At 38.3% G+C, this 22,543-nt stretch overlaps 1 long non-coding RNA gene across 1 annotated transcript; it reads left to right on the forward strand.

Annotated features, from left to right (window-relative positions):
- The first annotated feature begins 831 nt into the window (after positions 1–831).
- On the forward strand, positions 832–20,019 carry LOC135220472 (uncharacterized). The gene is made up of 3 exons (XR_010315698.1): positions 832–1,001; positions 1,607–1,734; positions 18,102–20,019. It is a non-coding gene; the product is annotated as an uncharacterized LOC135220472 (long non-coding RNA).
- The last annotated feature ends 2,524 nt before the right edge of the window (positions 20,020–22,543 follow it).

Here is a 22,543-nt window from a genome sequence, read left to right on the forward strand (position 1 = left end):
GGATATAGGAAGGAATGGGAAGAGGAGAGCTGCAGTTTAGGAAAGGTTTCGTTGCAGAATATGTGCTAAAGAATTTGTTTCAGGATAATCTGATTCCCATATGCGTTCTGCAAAAGAAGTGACTGCAAATCTGTTAAATGACTGTTTATTGGTAAAGGATGACTGCAGGATCAAAGCAGAATTAAATACTGCTGCAGTGGTAGTTAGAAGAAAAAACTTTCGTTTAATTGTCCAGCAATGTCAGGGTACTTTGAAAAATATACAGACAGTGAAATTAATTAAATTCTCAGCGATTGAAGAATTTTTTTCTATAATGTTACATCAATGCTTTTTTGTAATAATCTATGTGTATTAACATTTTTCTTAGAAATGTATTTTCATAGGTTGAGAACTGTCCTTTTGTCCTTTCTCATAGATTAAAGGTATAACTGTTTTGCAGTAAAACAATCTGTAATCTGTTTACATGCATTATAAATTCAATATATTCGTATAATTTTTCTTGTAGAATCTAATTTTTCCTCTTTAAAGTAAACAAAGCTCTGTGAAAAATTGTTAGGGATGAATCAATTTTTTTTCTTAATGAGATAATTTACTATTCATTTGAATTTTCTATAAATGCTTTAAATTTTTAAATACATTTTCTTTACCGGAGTTTTTTTTTTTTTTTTTTACCTAAGATTTGGAATGGTTACTTTCACTGTGAATTGAAACTAAACTTGAATACTTCATTTTTATTTGTCCTATTATTACATTTGGTGCGTAAGGGAAAGTAGGGGAAAATCAACTCTGGTGCAGGGGAAAACGGTTTTAGTGACGTGGCAACACAGACAGTGACAGACTTGAGGTCTGGAAGTCTGAAACGCCTACAACAAAACTGCAGAGTGCAGAGTCGCAGACTCGCAGACTGTCAGACTCCACTACTACACCAAACCCTATTATCTTATTTACTAAAATTTATTACATGATCGTCTGGATAATTTCGGAGAACTCCTAAAATAAAGGTAAGATAAAATATCTGTGCATGCAGCGCCTGTATATAAATTTCAGTAATTATTTTCAAGATTTTACTTTAAATGGAAAAGTTTATGTAAGAGCCTAGGACCTTGGGCCACCACCCATGCGACATTAGGCGTCAGTAATAATGAGTTATTTTCATGGTTTTACACGAAACAGAAGAGGTTAGGTAAGAGCTAAGGAACTTATAATATTTAGTTATTTTCGTGGTTTTACACAAAACGGAAGAGTTTAGGTAAGAACCTAGGACCTTAGGCCATCACCCTAACTTAAAGGTTAGTACAAAGACTGCCTTTTTCTTAGGCTATTTACTTATTCCATTGCATAGGGTCGCATGCAACATCATAATAAGGTTTACTTTTGGTAGGCTGTCATGAACCTTAGGCTACCACCCGAGGGTAGCTAAATATGAAGGTGGTCATGTTCAATGTGATTTTTATATTCAGTTACATATATTTGTTCTTGAAGGCACCAAATCTTTGATAAAGCTAGTTGTAAAGGTAATGTCTTTTGTAAAATATCTGTGAATTTAAATGCATAAACTTAAATTATTTGTTAACCTTAAAATATCAGTGATCCATTTATTTTCCAGAAAACAACCTTCAACAGGCCTTCAGACTGCACTCTTCTACCAAAATGTAGGTAGCCTACTAATCTTACTATCCATTGAAATTTGTAACATCAGCATCAGTGAAACTTCTGGAAACTTCTAAAATAAAGGTAAGATCAAGTATCTATATTTAAATGTGTGAAATTTTAGACTAATTCCATTTAGTGTTCAGGTTTATTGTGACTCCAGGGCATCTTAATCACTTAATTTCGGCCATTTATGTCTCATGTTTGGGTAGGCTGTTATGAACATTACTGTGCCACCCTAGGTTAGGATTGTATGAAGTTGGTCGTATTGAATGCAGTTCTCACATCCATTTGCATAGAATTGCTTACAGTATCTGTATTTGAAGGTACCATAGCTTAGATAATGTGAAATGTGAAGATATTTACTTATTTTCATGGTTTTACACCAAATAAACTAGTTTATGAAATAGCCTATGTAGTGATGAAAGGTCATTATTAATATTTTTAATAAAAAATGGCCTTATTGGTAATTTTAGCGGTCAGTGTAATAAGTGTGAAGACGGCACAATTGGCCTGGTCAAGCATGGCGAAACCTTCCAGTGGCGGTGTAACGTCCGACAATGTCGGAAACTGAAAGCAATTCGGACTGGCTCCTTCTTCTCTGGGTCACACCTATCCTACAAGACTATATTAGGCTTGATCCATTGCTGGATTTACGAACTTCCCCAGAAATATGTACGGATGACTGCATATCGGTTCTGACCATACCATAGTCGATTGGTACAATTTTTGCCGGGAAGTTTGTATTGAGATTTTGGTGCAGGACAACCGGAAAATTGGGGGGCCAGGACTCATCGTGGAAATTGACGAATCCAAAATTGGGAAGAGAAAATTCCATAAAGGTAGACGTATCGATGGTTGTTGGGTCCTTGGTGGGATTGATCGCGAAACAAAGGACACATTTTTTCAAGTTGTTCCCGGTAGATCTGCAGAAACACTCCTCCCAATTTTAATCAGAAACATACATCCAGAGTCAACCGTAATTTCAGATTGTTGGAAATCATACCACACTTTAAGTCAGCAATTCAAAACACACCTTAACGTAAATCACTCCCTACATTTTGTTGATCCTGACGATAAACGCATACACACAAACACGATAGAATCCACATGGCGGGTCTTGAAACGGAATGTTTTGCCTAGAAGTGGTACCGTAAAAAATTTTTGTTCATATTTTTTCATGTATTGCATTAAGAAGCGTTACCTTTCAAATGTAGATTGTCCTTTTAAAGCTTTTTTGGAATTAGTTAAACGTGCTTATCCATTAAATAGAGTAGTTTCAACACCCGTCAAAATGCGGTCTAATTCCACTGAAACACAACAATCGTCGATAGATCGCTCCTCCCAAACGGATCCGTTCAAAACACGAGTTTTTGTTCCCCCAATTTCATCCGGCCCGATCCCGCCAAAATCACTCCATCCAGCCCCGAAGAGAGGAAGATTCGAGCCGTCCAACTTGTCTGACGATTCCGATTTCCAACCTTAGTTCCAGCCGTCCAACGTGTCTGCCGATTCCGATTTCCAACCCAACAAAGGTAAGTCCGGTTTTATATATATTTTTTTTTTGGCCAGAACATATGGGCTTGCCAAGAGTCTTTAAAAATGTCGGCAAGGCGCGAAGCGCCGTCCGACCGCAGTGGAACTAATTTTTTTTGGGGTGTATGCATATTTTTCTTGCCAGAACATACGAGCTTGCCAAGAATCTTTAAAAATCTCGGTAAGGCGTGAAGCGCCGTCCGTCCGCGCCGAAACATATTTTTTTGCGTTTTTGGTCTATGCATATTTTTCTTGCCAGAACATACGACCTTGCCAAGAATCTTTAAAAATGTCAGCAAGGTGCGAAGCGCTGTCCGACCGCGCCGAAACTAGCTTATTGGTTTTTTTGGTCCATGCCTTTTTCTATTTTTTTTTTTCAAAGTAGGCCAACGATAACAGTGTTAGGCCACCCGTTCTAAGTCGGGTTAGGTGGGTTCGTATTGTTAGGGTCATATTTAGTTAAGTACGTGCATCTCTCTGGTTTTTTTTCTCTATGCATCTTGTGCCAAAACCTTTGCTTAGGCTAACACCTCATATGTTCGGTCTACGAATGCAGAGTAGGAGGTCAACCCCACAGTTGTTTCTTGGATTTCCGCGCCAAAACTAATTCTTTCCCCCCATTTTTTGGTCTAAGCCTTTTTCTCTTTTTTCCAAAGTAGGCCAACGAAAACAGTGTTAGGCCACCCGTTCTAAATCGGGTAGGTGGGTTCGTTTGGTTAGGGTCACTTTTAGTTAGGTACATGGGTCTCTTTTGTTTTTGTTCTCTATGCACCTTGTGCCCAAACGTTTTCTTAGGCTAACAGCTCTACAAATGCAGAGCAGGGGGTCAACCACACAGCCGTTTCATGCATTTCCTAGTGTGAATTTTCGTTGTCTTTGTAACCCCCCAACCCAAGAAACCCCGGTTTCCCAATACATCCCCCCTTACCGTTTTCGGCACATTTTCAACTAAAACTAATAATTCCATTTTCATTTCCGCGTCCGTGGCTTCCCCCGCCCAAAACCCCGGTTCCCAAAACTTCCCCCTTTACCGTTTTTAGACACTTTTGGATATTCCATTACTGCACGTTTTCAAAATTAGCGCCAAAACATACGTCCGCCATCTTGTTTGTATTCGTCCACCGATTCTCCAGTAGAAAGTACTCGTGCCCGACGAATCGGCAGGTACTCCTAATATTTATTCGGTCGACTGTAATTAAACCGTAAATTACCTCTGAAGACTACATGACAGTACAAGGGGTACGATGTACCAACTACAGAATTCAAAGGTAAATAACAGATTAGTTACAGTCGACCGGAAAAATATTACCTTAAAATCTTGTAAAGTAAGCAAAATAACATAGGAAAACGTCAATTGCCATAGTCTACTTCGACTGAACAATCTTCAAAGTGTTGGTTCGGGGCCATGAAACTTAAACAAACCGCCATATTTGAATGCTGATAGGGGGTGTGGGATACGTAACTAACAGGGAGCCTTATGTCCGGTAAAGGGGTGGGGGGGAGGGTACCGGAAGAGGAAGGCAGAGGTACGAGTTGGTAAAGCCACGCTGGGATATGGTGGTAAATAATTCCCAATAAATATCACCGACATCAAAAGCACTAAACCTTTGGAACACTAAAACACAACAAAGTACATAAAGATTAGGAACCTTACCTTAAAGGGGTGGAGGATAGAGTTCAGCAGCCGTTTTCACGAAGGCATGGATCCTAGTCTTGGGGTCGTGGAAGTGGATTTTAAAGTACGCCACTGCCATGATCTTGACAATATATTACCAACCTTTCATACTGCCCCGATTAATGGGCTGAAATGTCCTTATAACTAACGAAACAGTTAACACATGTACGGGGCAGAGTCGAGTTAGTAATGAGGCCCAGAGTAGGTGGAGGTGCCTGGGAGTGCTTCCGCCATCTGGCTGGTTGATGAGTGAAGTGAGACACTGGCAAATTTGTCAGGAGGAAGGAGGGGTAGGGGGGTGGGGGGCCGGAGACCACGAAACAGAGTAGGGAGGATGGGGTGGGGGGTAAATATTCACGTTTGTAAAAAAAAAAAAAAAAAACACGAACACTGTATTGTAATGGGTGGACAATATAGGAAATGAGGAAGTCCTGTTTGGGGGTAATCGAACTTGACAAATGTTGAGTGAAATCGTATAAACATAGCTTTTTTTAAATTTATGAAACCAAAGTTATTGTGTATTATTATTAAAGTAAAAAATATTGCAATGAAACCTTAGAGTAGGGACACATATTTTACATAAGAGCTAATAATCCATACATACATGAAAATATATATTATATATCTATACACGGTTTTTTACATCTGGTATTTACACATCTGGTACTTAAGTATAAATTATCAAGTACAAGTCTAAGGCCATTTTAGTGAATAATGAGGTATTTCTACAGAAGCAATCTGTGGTGGCCTAGACTATGGCAATTGATGTTTTCCTATGTTATTTTACTTACTGAACAAAAATTTAAAGTAATATTTATTCGGACGACTGTAATTAACCCCCAGGGGCCAGTACTAAAAACAGCGCAATACATTGGAGGCCCCAATCCCTAGTGGATGTCGTATCTGCAGTTACGTTCCTTGCAGTTCGTGCAGAACTATTCTTTAGAATTACCCTGCAAGAAACGTAACCGCGGATACGACATCTACCTGGGATTGGGGCGTCCAATGTATTTCGCCGTGTTTAGTACTGGCCCCTGGGGGTTAATTACAGTCTTCCGAATAAATATTACTTAAAATTCTTGTTCAGTAGGTAAAACTGCATAGAAAAACCACAACTGCCATAGTCTGGGCCGCCACGGATAGGTACCCTAGATCTACCAATAATGAATAGAATATTATCAAGTTTCAAGGATCAGAGTGGCCAGTTCAGGGGGTGATTGAACATAACAAGAAATGTTGAGGACAATTGTAAAAATTGTGTAACCTAACCAGTGAGATCCCCCCATCCCCATAGCCCCCCCTTAAAGGAAGGCAGTCTTAGAAGTGTAACATATAGGTTAGGATAGTAACCAAACCAACCTAACCTAGTAGAATATGTTACCTGACCGGGGCCGAGCCCCCTTTAAAGGAAGGTAATCTTAGAAGTGTAACATATAGGTAAGGATCGTAACCTAACCAACCTAACCTAACCTAACCTAGTAGAACATATTGCCTGACCGGGGGGCTCCACCCCCCGTACCCCCCCTTAAAGGAAGGTAATCTTAGAAGTGTAACATATAGGTTAGGATTGTAACCTAACCAACCTAACCTAACCTAACCTAACCTAGTAGAACATGTTGCCTGACTGGGGGGCAACATAGAGGTGAGGATCGTAACCTAATCATCCTAATCTAATAGAGCAAGAAATTGTTATGGGTCAGACAGGCACGTAAAGGTGAATATAGAAAAAAGAAGGGAGAAAAAATGCATGTGTGAATTGGAATGTCTGTAAAATGAAAAGATGTAATACCAATTTCACGAAAAATGTAATTCCAACAATTTTAAAAAATGTAATACCATCAATTTCACGTCATTGACAGAAAGGTCTCGAAACGTCTTAAAACTGCCTTCTAGTCCCACCCCTCAGGAGACTTTCAGTGGCCTGCCCTCAATTGTAACGTAATATTGTAAGATATATAAGGCAATATTATGAAGTGAGAACAAGTCAGCGCACATATTAAACAATACTATGATAAACAGAACAGAAACAAAAGCTTGAAATAATATTACACAATTACAAAACAAATGAGGAAAAGGAATATATGTAACAATGCATGAATCCTCCCCAAAAATATCCTATTGCAATGTAGGTTTAATAATGCATCATAATGGTTAAATACATGTAACCCCCTACAAAACCCACATCATTTATCTCCTTAGGAAGTTTGTGTCTGAACTAAAAGCTCCCTTATATCTCGGTGCATGTGCAGTAGGATTGGCGCATGCGTAGTAGGATTCGGCGTCGTAATAGCAGTAGCATAAAGTGGATTTTGGCTATGTAACGGCTCCATTATTGGTTTATTTATCGCTTTATTTAAGCTTGTATTTCGTGTTTCAAATGTCATAAATAAGAGGAAATGACACAATAACACTACAAAACCTTCCCCCAAGTGTTTTAACCCCTTACCGTAGGATACAGTTGAACGGAATAATTCACCCAAGTGTTTTACCCCACCCAGAACCCCGCATTCCCATCAGTCCCCCTTACTGTAGGATAGAGTTCAAAGGTAAATTACACGTTAATTACAGCTGGCCGAAAAAATATTATCTTAAATTCTTGTTGGAATAAGGGCTTAGACCTACCCAGACATTTTTCTTTGGCCACTTGCATATTCAATTGCATAGGATTGCATGCAATGTTATTTATGCAATTAAGTAGTTATGTTTATGGTTTTACATGAAATAGATGATTTAATATTAGTAACTTACCCAGTAATTACTTCGTTTCTACTTTACTGCAGCTTAAATTTTGAAAATAAGTGGTAGCAATTGTCTTTTGTTTATGTAGGTGACTGGTCCTGCCCATTTTTTGGGGTAAGTTAGAGAGGAAGAGCTCAGCCAAGAGCTCACTTCTGTTTCTGCTGGCTTCAGACCAACAAGGTGTTGGAAACGCAGCTTGCTTATGGTTTTCAGCCAAGTTCTTCCTAGATTTGGTAGTGTTCTGTGCCTTGGTAGCCATTGGCTTTTGTTTTTTTGGTGTGGCTTTAATTATGACCATCACGATTTTGACTTCAATTATTCAGGAGACTTGCCGACTTTGTCCTTTTTTGACTCTTTATTGGCTAGTGTACATATCTGATTCTAGTGCATGAAGTATTAGGTATTGCACTAATTTGACTAAGGCTTGCTATGACCCATATATGTTATGTACAGCATGTATGGGTCAAGTTTGCACTAAGAATTTGACTTGAGGAGTGCAGTGTATGGAGGAGTGCAGTGTATGGGAGGAGAAACAATGAAAGACTTTTATAGCTTCGCATATTAATAAGTTAGAGATCATAAAAGAAAAGCGGCTTCTAGAGCTGGGACTAAATCTGTAGCTACACAAGACGTTACTAAGAAATCAGGTGCTTCTGATATTTTTCTCTCCCCATGCTACACCAATATCTCCTAATCCCAGTGCTCCCCCAAAATCGCTGTCTCCTATCCCCGTTTCACACACTCCCAAACTGGATAGCTACTCCAGCCTCAAAGACTAGTTTGACAGGAAGTTTGATATTCTTGCTTCCACAGTGGCCCCAGGCGATGGTCACTGTCATACTCCCCCAGCCCCGGGAAGAAGCATACTTGGATGCCCAAGGGAGGTTGGTGGGGTCTGATCATGGGCAGTCGCCCCCATAGTCACACCTGGAGCGTCCCAGGTGCAGACAAATGTTGGCCATTGGAAAGGTGTCTTAGTGCAGACAAATGTTGGCCATTGGAAAGGTGTCTTAGTGAGACATAATTTGTCATCTAGTTCTAATGATTCTAGCCCCAATCAAGGGCACCAGTGGAAATTTTCAGACGAGTCTTGCCCACTGAAAAGACGCTCGTCGTTCAAAGATAGTTCCCCTCTGCTATCCGGCAAAAGGTTTAGAGAACCTTCACTTAGCCCCAACTTTCATGCAGTAAGTGGGACAGCCCAGAATGATTTTTGCAGCCAGAGAGCCTGAAAGTAGTACCCAGGCAATCTTTGGATTTCCATGAGTATTCTTATAGTTCATTGGCAGCCAAGCGCCCAGTAGCAAAAGAGTCATCTTATTTCTCATAGCGACAGTCTGTAGAAAAGTGCCCTCCAGTGCCTGCTCATGATTTCGCTCCCGAGAGTTCTTTGGCGCCAAAGCATCTGCTCTCAGGTGAGCCCCCAGTTCGTGCGGTGCCAGGCTCTGCAGCTTTGTCTGCTTCATCCAAGTGCCCTGTGCTTTCAGTTACTAGTAAGACTGCTTCTGTTCCAATGTTGCATATTGATGAAGACCCTTTAGTTCCACTTCAGAATGATTTGGACAGAGTCCTGGGTCTCCTTCAGAAGTTGACTGCTGATTCATTGTCGGTAGCACTCGATGACCACTTGCTCTTCTTGATCTCTTTAGATGAAGAAGACTTGGACCAAGAATCGACTCCTACCGCTTATGCAGCCTTGCTCAAGTATATTCTAGTCTCCTGCTTCCTCATTCATGATGAGTGATGAACCCCCACATGCAGGCCTGGCTTTCTGAAAAGAGATAACAAGGCAAGGTGTTTTTTGCTATTCCACCTTCCTGTATGGCTACTAGAAGATATTGCTCGTATGCTACTGGAGAAGCTCTATCCTTGGGAGTGGCTGCCTCCTCCCAGGGGGACTTCTCTGGACTTATCGACCCAGCATATAGAGTAGCTTTTCCTTCGGCAAAAACTATGGTTTCGGCGCTGGAAATGGACCGTTTACTTAAAAACCTCTCTAAGGTACTAGAGGTCCTTAGTTTTTTGGACTGATCCATTGGGGCATTAGTGAAGAAGATTCAGGACAAAGACATCTATGCGCAGACAAAGCAGTGAGATGGCTCCATGGAAATAGCATTGCTGTATATGATGGGTGTCCACAAAAAGAGCTACATTTATCCTTCACATCCAAAGGAGTTACCTCTTCTCATAAGTCTGTGCTTCCCTTCTCACCTTTGGATCATATGCATCTTTTTCCACAGAAGACAGCATTTACACAATAAATCAATGCAGGATACCAATGCACCCAAATCATCCTCTCCGTTCACCCAAATCATCCTCTCCGTTACAACCTCCCCCTTCCGAGGCAGGAGACAGAGAATATAGTTAAGGCCATGGGCAAGATACCCTCTAAACCTACAACTCACAATTGAGGATCCTATTCTTCATGCGCCAATGAGGGTAAGACTACAGTTGTTTTGGAAAAATTGGGAACAAAAGGGAGCCAGATCATTGGGTGATAAAAAGTGTTAAATAAGGGTATTTCATCCCCTTATCCAGCACTCCTATTTCATTAACAGCCTACTTAGTAGGATCAAGGAAGTATTTGGCCCTCTCCAAAGAAGTCACAGATCTCCTAGAAAGTGCGCGATAAGAGTTAGTAGCGAACAACTCTGTGGGTTTTTATGACAGGGTGTTTGTGGTACCAAAGGCCACAGGAGGCTGAAGGCCAGTACCAGATGTGAGTGCTCTGAACCTGCACCTATCCAAAACTAAGTTTTATATGGAAACAGTACAGTCAGTCCTGGCACATACACCAAGGGGACTGAATGGTCTCTTTAGACATGAAGGATCCCTATCTCCATATTAATGTTCATTTGGATTCAAGGAAATACGTAAGGTTTGTGTTAAAAAAATACTGTTCCAGTTTTAAGCCGTATGCTTCAGGCTATCAACAGTAGCACAAGTGTTTACCACAGTACTTGCCCCATTAGCCAACTGGCTGCATATTCTGCATAAATATATCCATACACCTGGATGGTTGGCTAATTCCTCGCCCTCAAAGGCCAAGTGCATGAAGGATCTTCACAAGACAATTCTATTAACTTTAGACTTAGGGTTGCTTCTAAACTTGAAAAATCGCACCTGACTCCATCTCAACAGGTGATTTATTTGTGGAAGCAGATAAATACTCAGGTTTTGGGCTTCTCCCTCTCCCCAAAGGATGTGAGACTACCTGAAGACGGTCAATCATTCTCACCCTCAACAAGCGCTCTGCCAGGCAGTGGGTGAGCCTGTTGAGCACTCTAGCATCAATAGAACAATTTGTGAGGTTGGGGAGGCTTTTCATGAGGCCTCTTCAGTTTTTCTTAGGTGCCAATTGGGATTAGAAGGCGAATAAAGATCTGCACTTTTTGGCATAATGCAGGAGATAAGAGGATCTGTGGTGGTGGAACTCCTAGGACAGTTTGGAGGAGGGAAAATCTTAGTGTTGAACCCCGACCTGAACTTTAGCTCCGATGTCAGGTATCAAGGCTGGAGACTTTTCCTGTGAGGAAAAGATATATTAGGAACATAGTCTCATCAGGAAAAGTTTGCATATAACTTGAGAGAGGTTTGCAATATTTCTCGGAAGTCTGTGGCAAGGTAATAGTGATTCATGCGGACAACACCATGGCCTTAGCTTATATCATTGTCAAGAGGGGACCCATTCATTTTCTCTTTGCAATACAACATAAAGCCTCTTGATTTGGGCAGACCAGAATTGAAGACAACTGATAACAAGGGTCATTCTGGGTAAGTGCAATGTTATCGGGGCGAGCTAAACATTTGAAAGCAGATATTTCAATGGAGTGGAAATTGGACCATCAAGTATATGCAAAACTTTGGAAGTTGTGGAAGAACCAAAGTTGGATTTATTTGGAACATCCAAAAACCACAGTCTCCCGCTATTGTTCTCCCTTTCCCGACCTGTTAGCATGGGCGGCAGTTGTGTTAATGTTTGATTGGTCAAATCTGGACCTATATGCCTTCCCTCCCTTTGGAATAGTCACAGAAGTTCTTATCAATCTACTAGTGGACCAACCAAGACTCTTTCTGTCGATTCCAAGTCTATTCAGACAACCCCACTTCAAGAGCTTTTGCCAAGACGTGTCCACTCTGGCCCTGACAGGCTTTCGACTGTCTACAAACTATTATGAGTGAAAGGCTTTTCTAGAAAGGCATAAGAAGCTACCACTAGATGTAGATGACATTCCAATGGTAAAGTCTACCAAGCGAAGTGGGCAGTCTTCAGATGTTGGTGTAAGGAAAATAGGGTTTCATCTTCTAATACCTCTATAACTCAGTTAGCAGACTTTTTTTTACTCTACCTGAGAGTGGCCAGGAACCTGTTTTCTTCATCCATTAAGGGACACAGGGCTATACTAACTCTGTTTTCAGACATAAAAGTCTAGACCTTTCTTCCAACCAAGATCTCTCAAACCTTGTTAGGTCTTTTGGTACGTCTAAGGATGTAAGGGAGGAGACATGTTCTTAGAACTTAGATGTGGTTCTAAAGTGGCTCTTGTTTCTCGTTTGAGCCGATGCAATCGTCCTCACTAATGAATTTGACAAAAAATAATTTTCCTTGTAGCCCTTGCCACAGCTAAGAGAGTAAGTGAGCCCCATGCATTAGACAGAAGATATAGGGTTCACACAAGGGAATGCCATTTGTTCCTTTATTCTGGGTTTACTGGCTAAAAATGAGAACCCTTCTCAGCCATGGCCTCCTCACTCTTTTACCATTAAAAGACTCATGGATTTTCTAGGTCCGGAGGCAGAGGAGAGAGAATTATTCCCAGTAAGAGTGTTAATGTATTATATCCATAGAATTGAGAGAATTAGAGGTCCAGCGAGCAACCTTTGGTGCTGTGTTAAGAACCCATATCATAGTACACTCTTCCATTCATAAGGTTGAGACAGAGAGACGAGTGGGCAGGGCTTCTTTCCTAACTCGTTAGCTAAGCCAAGGACAGATGTTTGGATACATACAACGAATATTGAGGAAATTGAAAAAGCTCAAGAGCAAATTGCTTTAATCAATAAATTCTGGTACTTCATTATACTGCCCAAAATTACCGAAGGGTCTAAAAGATGCTGTGCCAAAATATCAAGAAGATACAGCTTATATATAAAAAGATATTCAAGAAAATCTATGCAAGAACGGGCTTGAAATGGTCAGTAAGTAATTACTGGGTAAGTATATAATATGTAACTCCTTTTATTATAATACTTTCATTTTTAAGTAGGAGACTAGGACCTTAGGCCAGCACACTAGCTTAGGGGTAAGTATAAATGTGGCCATTTTCTTAGGCCACTTACATATTCAATTCTATAGGGTTACATGTAACATCTATATCCAATTTCAGTAATTACTTCCATGGCTTTACATGAAATGGAAGAGTTCAGCTTGGGTAGTTTCAAAAGAAAATCTGTAAAATTACAATTTTAGTAAGAAACATATTAAACATTTACAGTTAACAGAAAAAAAATCAAATAGTTGTAAGGCTGAAATGTTGGTTTGTTAGAATTAAATTTGTCAGGAAAACTTAACTTATTCCGTAAAAATGGTGACACTAATGTAGTGTTTCCTTTTCGGGTAGTACTTCATAAACAGTGCTTACAGTTCACGTTATAGAGCAAAGGAAACTTACTTGATTACAAACCAAGAGCAGCATGTACTTCAAGGTGAGCATAGACTTTTACCCTTGAACACTAGTAACAATGTTCATAGTTGCTTATAGTTTGTACTGTACATAATTTTCAAGTGAGGTTTTAAGCTTTCATTTGTCAGTCTAGTAAACTTGTAACATTTTAACGGATGCTACCAATCAAATAAGCCCATTGCCAGTTTAATACAATATTGAATTTTTGTTGTTGATCTGTAAGCTTTATATCTTCAATTCAAAGTTTAAATCAATAATCGACTTTTAAAATTTAGGATTATCTTTAAATAATTTCAGCAAAATTACCATAATTGGTCTTGTATCCGCTTAAAACTTAATTTTAATCAAATATTTGATTCATCAAAGATTCACTTCAGAAACCGTAATCACTGCAATGGAAACTACCTTCATGTTCAGCACTTGCTGAAGATACAATCATTACATTTATTGCCACATTTACTCTTCAGTTTTGGGACTTAACATTAGGTGCTCAAAATAAAATGTCATAGCCAGAGTTGTGTGTTGTTCTCTCTATAGTTTTATGAAGAAATAATGTATTATGTGGAATGTTCGTTTGAAGGGTATGATGACTTTTATCCATTAACATCCAGCAGTCGTAGAATTTGTCCTGGGATTTCCTGGGTGCTTGCCAACAGTATTGTGAACTTCAGAGCATGTGAAAGGTCTGTAGATATGGTGCTTGACTACACTAAGAGGCTTTGTAGCTGGTGTTGACACTGCTCAGATTTTTGTTAATTTTACAAAGGTGGTGATTTCTCATGGCTTGTCCACACTAGCGGGCATGCCCGTTGGTCACTTCAGCTGTTTATATTTTCTCTCACTTCTGAAGCAGTTACCAGACAATCGCATTGTTCTGGCTCCCTACTTGGTCGGTCAGTGTAGTGGAACAGGTTATGGGAACTGATTTTGCTGTAGGACAGTGCCTGCTGTGTGGACAGGGCTTTAGTTATTTTTGGTGATTTTTTTTTCTCTAAAAGTTGGCAATCTAACTTTATGAGAGTTAAATTTCCTTTTTATTTTCATATTTCTTTGTTGTAAGTTGGCATGTATTTAGCACTGTGGTTTACATGCTCACATCTCCTGTAGATGACTGAATTGTTAAGTTTGCCAGAATTGTCTACCTCTTTGGTATAAGTTTTTAGCCTTCATTGCGTAAGTAATTTGTATTGAATGTGTGATGTTCATAGACTTGGTGCAGAAAATTAGCTCCAGTTTAACAATGGATGACTGCTTTTTGGTTTGAGCACTGGCCACCCCACCTCCCTTGTACGAATCATGGAAGATGGAGGGTTGTTAGAAAGTACTGAGGGTGGTGTGCCTCTTAACACGCTTTATCACGGTGCTAAAATGTGGCCCAAGAACATTAAGGTTATGATATTTTGTGGCTTATTTGAATTTTCCCATCTGGTCAGTCACCCATAGCCTAATTTGTTAATTTAATGACGGATAATGATTAAACTCAGAAATGCATCAATGGCAAGTTAAGGGCTTATGTACCAGGTCTTTCACTTTCCAGTTCATGCCACGTTAAGGGTATACGAGGCAGCTTTCTTCCATAACGATGTTTGCTTGATTTCCTAAACTTTCAGTGACCATTCAATTTGCTAACTGAATGTTTTGTTTCCATAATTGGTTAGAATTGGGAGTTGGTCTTGAACTTACATAATTCTGAATATGCTCTTGCAGAGCTTTATTAAATCTTGCTGGTGTTATAACAGATTGCTCATCTCATCTGAGATAGTAGTCTGCTATTCCTTGACCATGTTTGTACTTTCTGAAGTGCGTTCTTTTATGTAAAACTACTCAAGCTGAGTTTCTACCATTTGAAATACATTCTTTGATATAAAACTGCTCAAGCTGGCCATGTCATACTGGAACTAATATCTTATATTTCAGTATCTCCGTAGTGTGGAATTATGTCTGAGATTACCATTGGAGCAAATATTGCATTTCACTTTTCATTGCCTTTCTGCTATGGGGTTTGGCATTTCTGCCAGTACTTGTGTACTTATTTTCTCCTATTCGTTCTTGTGTATTTCCAACCAGTATTGTACCTGTTTACTCATTTTACCTCGTTCGTTCTTGTGTATATCCAATCATTACTTCGAGACTGTTTGGGATTATCACAAGAATTATTTAAAGATTTTAACCTTTATCCTACCGGCCATACTAATTTTCATGGAAACCTCTCTTATTTTTGCATATTTTTATGTCATTATGTTAACTAAGATCCACACAAAATTTCAGAACCCTATCTGTTTTGACAAAGGAATTATAGCATGATCCATTTAAGGAACATTGGATGGGTAACGATAATTGAATGTCATTCATAGATAATTTTATTGAACTACAAAATATACAGAAGTTTGGTACATTGGTGGTGTCCCATGTAAATTTTGTTTTGCATAATCGTATGCAAAACAAAATTAAAAGGGAATAAATGAGATCTTTACATTCATTATATTAGACAATACATTCCTTTTATAACATCTAAGCCTAATGACAATTTTCAAACTTTTCCTACCTTATGAAAATTCTCAAAGCATTTCTTTCCCCTTTCGGCATGCAAACGTACATTACATTTTTGACACATTTTTTTGTATTTTTCTTGCAAATTTTGCATCCTCCTTGGGTTGTTGATGTCAGAATGTGATTTACTCCATCAGAGCGAATGTCAACTGGAAGAGCGTTTGCACCAGTGGGATACCTGGGTCGTGGTACCTGCCTTACTGTGCCTTCAGATTTTATTTAGACACAGTGTTATTTGCCTTCTAAAATCTAAGTGGGACAAGTAAATCTCAATTTTGCGATGCACCCTCCAAGCAGCAATTACAGCTACATTTAGTGCATTCAAAAATAAGGGGCAATACCATTTATTCCCTCTAATCATTGGGCGATATGAAGCAGAAAGTTGGTCCATAAGATAAACACCACCCATTCCTTGTTGTATGAATTGATGAGAAGCGGCTGTGAAACATCTTTTATTCCACCTCTCACTCGCCTCTTCTCAGTGTGGACAGGATCATGATTTTCCCAATGACTTGCAATGTCCACAACAGCATTGTCATTCCATTTTGCAACATAGACTTTCCCATCACAGCGATGATCAAATGTGCCCCTCTCCATCTTTTGTAGTTCTTTTGGGGTCGACAAGGAGTTTGCTGCTCCAGCACTACGATTTTCTCTTAATTGTCCCAGTTCCCATAGCAACATCAGATTCAGCCAGCTGTACCAATAAATCGTGACTTGTAAAAAAGTTATCGAAGTAAAGTTGGTGCTTTTCAATATTTGAGCGTGATGAAATCACATCAACCATTTTGGTAATAACACTTCTTCCAAGTGGCTGATTCCTTCCTTCCTTCCTAGAATGCTGACAAAATTTGTGTAGTTGTAAAATATACATATGTCAACTTTCAGCTACATCCGATGCTTTGATAAGGAGCAAAATTCAAAAAACCGTGTTACAGAGGCCCTGAATTTCATAGTAGTTATAGCAAATCATCTGGTAAAAGGATATCGGCAGAAAGAAGTGTCTTATCAAATGCACATTTCTTTTTCCAAGGATGGTTTTTCCTCTTTGCTTTCCTATAAAGATTCTTCACATTCATCAGTGTCACTTTCAATTTCTTCTTCAATTTCTATTTGTCCTGCTGGTTCATGTTGTTCCTCTGGGTCATCTAAGAGATCCTCAATGTCACTGTCTTGATCACCAGAATCCCCCGCAGCTGGAGGCAGTACCACGACTTTCACTAAGTTATTGGAAGGCTCGGCCATATCTAGTGCACTGAATTAGGTATTGTAACCATCAAATGTTCCCTAAATGGAAAAAATTTTGTTTTCATATCATACACAAAATGCTGTGACATGGCATGTTATTCTACACTATATGAAGTAGTTTTAGACAATATTAAAGAAATATTACATTTTCATCACAAATACAAGACATTTATTCAGGGTTGCGTAAAAATGGCAATATTTTTAAAGTTTAAAATTTTTGCGAAAGGAATTATTTTAAATTAGAAGTTGTCAAATACTTTTCAAGCAAGTACTTATTTTGACCAATGTCCCGGAAACGGAAAAAAGTGGAAGTGATATATTTCTTATTGAAATATTATGGTCAGAAAATCATGTTCCATTTAAGGAAAATTGGTAGGATGAAGAACAATATCCAACTTTCCAATACCTCCCTACAGTGGAATTTGGTCTTTCAGCCGTGTCTCCAAATTCATTCTTTTGCATTTCCAACCATTTCGTGAATGTTAGAAATCTTTCGAATATCTCGCTACTGTGGAATTTGGTTTTTCTGCTATTATTTTTTTAAAGCTATTCTTTTGTACTTTTTGCTATTTTTCTTAATTCCATTGTATTACCTCCTTTGTATTGCCAGCCATTATTTCCCGAATGTCCGAAAAATTTCTAATATCTATTTAAACTGCAATGCAATTTTGACAGTTTTGTAAGATGTGAGGCGGATAACTTTTGATTAATCTTGAGAGCCTGTCATGGGATGGCAACTGCTGCTTTCACAAAATTGGCAGAGTTGCTTTTTTCTTTATCGGATAATTTTGCAAATACTATCCAGCCCCAGTTAAGGTGGTTTATAGTTAATTTCCACTTTGAAAACGTGATTTTATTATAAAATGTTGTACAATCTTATGGTCATTTATGGCAATATCAAACTATGCTTTGGTTCTACCCGAAGTTTACAATTGAAATACAAAGACGTTATAAAGATAAAAACCATAATTTATGGAAGTTTTATTGTACTTGTTCTGACAACCCAATTTGTTTTTTAGTTGCTAGAGGAGAGATGTCAACAAGAGGAATATAACTAGGAGCAGGCAACGGTTAGGCGTTTCTAAAGGGGAGAGGTGTCCCAAAAGCAGCGTCATTGAACACTTCAGAGAGAAAGAACACGAAGCAAGGAAAATAAGCTGTTTTTGAAGGCGAGAGAACTCTGAGCACAAGCTATATCTGACAGGGAGAGAAGTCTACAAAAGATGTTACTGAAGAAAGAGATTAGTCGAAGAAATGCAGAAAGTTCCCGAAGGGTACAGAATTCTACATAAGTTGTTGTCCCTGTAGAAGAGAAAAGTCGAAGAAGAAACACAGCTAGTCCTGAAGGGGAAAGAAGTTTACACAAGTTGCTGTTCCTGTAAAAAAAAAGTCTAAGAAGAAATACTACTAGTTCCCGAAAGGGACAAAAGTCTACACAAGTTGCTGTTCTTGTAGGGAATAGTCTCGGAAGAAACAACTAGTTTGCGAAGGGGATAGAAGTCATCAAATGCTGCTAGTTTCTAGTAGTTGAAGAAAAGTAAACAAATGCTGCCGTTTTTGAATAAGAGAGAACTACTAGTCCCCCACGTGAACAAAATAGTTGAAGAAATTACTAGTTATCCTTGTTAAAAACAATTAGCTCCTAAAGAAGAGAACTAGTGGAGGAGACTACTAGTTTCTGTCGAAGAAATAACTAGTTCCTGGAGATGAGAACATTCAAAGAAATTTAAGAAGTTTACCAACGCTGCTGTTCATGAAGACTAATCTCACTTTTCAACCATTGTTCACCAAAAAATTTTATTTCTGGAAAAGATTGATATTTCTAGGAAGTAGCTATATATACTTGGCGACTTGGAATCTTCTAAGTAAACCAAGATACTTCCGACTTGATCTTCTACGTAAATGAAGATGCCTTTATATCCTCAATCTTCTATGTAATGCAGAATGCTATATACATACATAGTCAATGACTTCGAATCTTCTTCTATGTAACCCAGGATGATTACAGAATGTCTGCTGCATCTTTGTAAAACATCAGGAAAATTGGGATGTAACCAAGTTGAATCTCTGCTGCATCTTCAGTAACTTTACCACAGCTGTCAACTAAACTGTGCTGTAACAACGTAACTGAGATGAATCTCTCCTGATCATGTAATTATCTTCAGAAGCGTTACCAAAAAGCCACCGACTAACTTTTGCAACTTTAATTAATGTTCTCGGTAACAGCAGGAAGAATTAATCTGTTGCGCTGTTAATCTGAAAGCCCCTGCATCAGATTTATTGGGAAATTGCATTCTATCCCCAAGAAAATTTCTAAACCTCTGCTTGCTATGGAATACGCCTTGTTTAATGTCAAAGTCTTGTCTTCCTCCCCTGTAATATCTTTGTTTCTGGTCCAGATGAACAGAATTCATACCTGTAAACGATACGAATATAAAATTCTCTGGTAAATATATATTAAAATCAATTTTCACAATTTAATTCACAAAGATTTTATACTTGAAAAATCTGTCAAACAAATTAATTATTGATTATGCCAACAAATTTATTGCACCAAAAAATTTCTAACATACTGAAAATATGCCTCAATTTCTGGAAAATTGGAAGATTAAAGTGTATACGTATAACCAAAGGGCATATGAATTTACAAACTTTTACTGTATTTTTATAAGTTCTTCCTTGGACTTTTACTATTTCTACATTCAAATGTGAAGGTTCTCAAGCAAAATAATTTATTTCCAGTAACTCAGATAATTAGCATTAGCTTAAGTTAAGCTGAAATCTAGCTTCCCTCAGCAATTAGCTACAGCTTTTAGTGAAAAAATCTTCAAATTAGTTTGACCTCCCAGTACAAGACTTAATACAGTACAAGACTTGATAGATAAAAATTTCGATAAACGTTATGTAAATTACATCAGCAGATGATTCGAAGAGTTGCAAATTTTGCTTAACTGGCAAAAAACCTGACCTACAAAATTTATTCTGTAGCAGCTAACCGGGGAAAGAAAGATAACACGACTGACTTGAGAGTTCCTGAAGTTAGCGCGGCTTTGCGAAGAGACTGCTCCCATAAGACTGAGAAGAATCTGTAAAAAAAAATAAAAATAAAATAGGAAGAAAAAAAAAAAAAAAAAAAAAAAAAATTAAAATAGGAAAGTAAATGCCCATACTGAAGTAGACTGAGCACAATTATCAGATATCTTGGTTAGTGTGTAATATCTGACTAGTTAATTGGAAAAAATAATAAGGCATACAAATTAAAAAATTCACAGGGTACCAATGGTACTAATTCTTTAATACCATTCCAAACTCAGTATCAGTTTTGACGAAGATTTAATTGGCAGATTGCTAAGGCAAATTAAATGAGCAAGAGGGTACTTTGTGAGCAAGTTTAGGACTATCTGAATTTAAAGAATGTAACAACATAAATCAGGTATTCAAGCCTTCATTTAGGTTTAGGGCATCAAAGTGAGCAAAACTGCTGACCAATAAAACAGCATGCAGCCTTCACTCAAGCTGAAAGCATAAAAATGGCTAAAGTAACATTAATATTCACAAAAGTGTAACCACCAATAATAGAATCAAACCACTTAACTATTGGAAGCTAGCTCTACAAGAACAAAATATACACGGGTCTAAATAAGTCAAGCATTTCAGGGATGAACTCTCCAGTAGCTTCCAATTCCATAATCAACCATTAATTTAATAAAGTAACCATACCCAAAACTCTTCTACAGTTACCAACTGCCTAATGCCACATTCAAGTTCACCTAACAATGAACTAACCAGCATTAGTAGCTATCTCAAGTGGTAGCTGATCCTAGATAATAGGACGATTTCTACGTCTGACACCAAAACAAAGCATTGAGTATTGTCATACAAAGGCTTCCTCCAACTTCCCATTTCCAACCATATCTGAATTCTGAATTAATCCAGCACCTGACATTGTGATTTATCTTGTAGCTCTCAAAAGATTGGCGAGATGAATTATACGTCTCAGGATACTAATTCACCTATTTTTCGAGTTTAATGAAAAATACCCTTAATCACATCAAGCAGCCAGTGTGACATATCAATCAGCAGTACACAGACTTACTGAGGTCTCATCTAAAAGTGAACTACTTCTGTAGCTTGGATTGATCATGCTTCAACCAAAGTCAAGCTGCAACTGCATGGGTCACAGGAATGTAAGGAAGTCCAGTGTATTTCAAGGTATATTCTGTAATTCAAAGTGACAGCTACTTATTAAGTAGTCTGTCCTAAGTCTCTCCAGAAATATGAAAAATTAAAACTTAAAATCACAGTAAAGTTTAATCTCAAATCCATTACCAGTAAAATGATAAGAGCAAGCTTAACAAATACAACTATACTTGAAGGCAGCATTTTGTATAGGATAGCCAGTTCAATTAGTTAACATGACTGATAGAAACATAACACCCCCCCACCCGCCCAGAACAACACTGGATTCTGGGCAATTTTGCTACCCTCAGCAACTACGAAGTGAGCACAGCAGACACCAGTCAAGTGAGATACAATGTGGAATTAGGGACAGTCCCTTTTGGTAATATAAGAACAGATACGAAAATTTTCACAAAAAAACATTAAAGATGTCACTATCACAACTAATATATCACTCCAGAAAGCAGAAACAAACCTGAAAGCAGTTTCATAAATAAAGTTTGTTAGAAACATCTGTCACTCAGTTTTATTTAGGGCAACTTTCCTTCCTCAGGTTTAGCTGCATTATTTTAAGCCAATTCAGTTCAGATTAGTATGCACAACTTATTCTATACATATCTACCTCATTTTTCTCACTGTATCGGTACAAGAACCACAGGAAAGGAGATTGCTATTCCACCTAAGCAGAGCTCATAGAACAGGCATATTTATGTCATGTGGAGTACCTTAAAAGGCTTCAAACATCCATTCAAGTTGCAACTGATTAATGAAATTTAATTTGGTCACAAGACCAACGCTATTCGTCACCATTCTTTGCTGCATTCAAGAGTGCAAAAGTGAAGGAATTAAAACGAAGTAGAGTAATTAAACCCTATTTAAAATAAGCCAAGAACTTGACACTTTTTAGTAAATATATTTCAATGTCCATTACCTACAAACACTGAGTGTTACTCTGGTACAGTAATCTTAAAACAAGTATGAGGAGCTTCAATCAGTCCCGAAAACAAGTAGGTATTCATTAATATTTGGATATTGAATCATTCAAGGCTCCAATATAATTTCAAAGCTAGTATCTAGCTGGCAGTGTTTGAGGTGAATACGAATAAGCTATGGGCAAAACAAGTGAAACTACTTGCTGTGTACAGACATTCCCAAGATACAAGGCAACAATTGTAACTACCCCCTCTTCCCACTTACAATACACAGTAATTAATCTATCCCACTTACAATACACAGTGTAAATCTATCAATCCTCACGAATTTCAAAAGCAACAGAACCAAA

This window comes from Macrobrachium nipponense, chromosome 2, assembly GCF_015104395.2.
Source record: "Macrobrachium nipponense isolate FS-2020 chromosome 2, ASM1510439v2, whole genome shotgun sequence".
Classification (NCBI taxonomy): Eukaryota; Metazoa; Arthropoda; class Malacostraca; order Decapoda; family Palaemonidae; genus Macrobrachium; species Macrobrachium nipponense.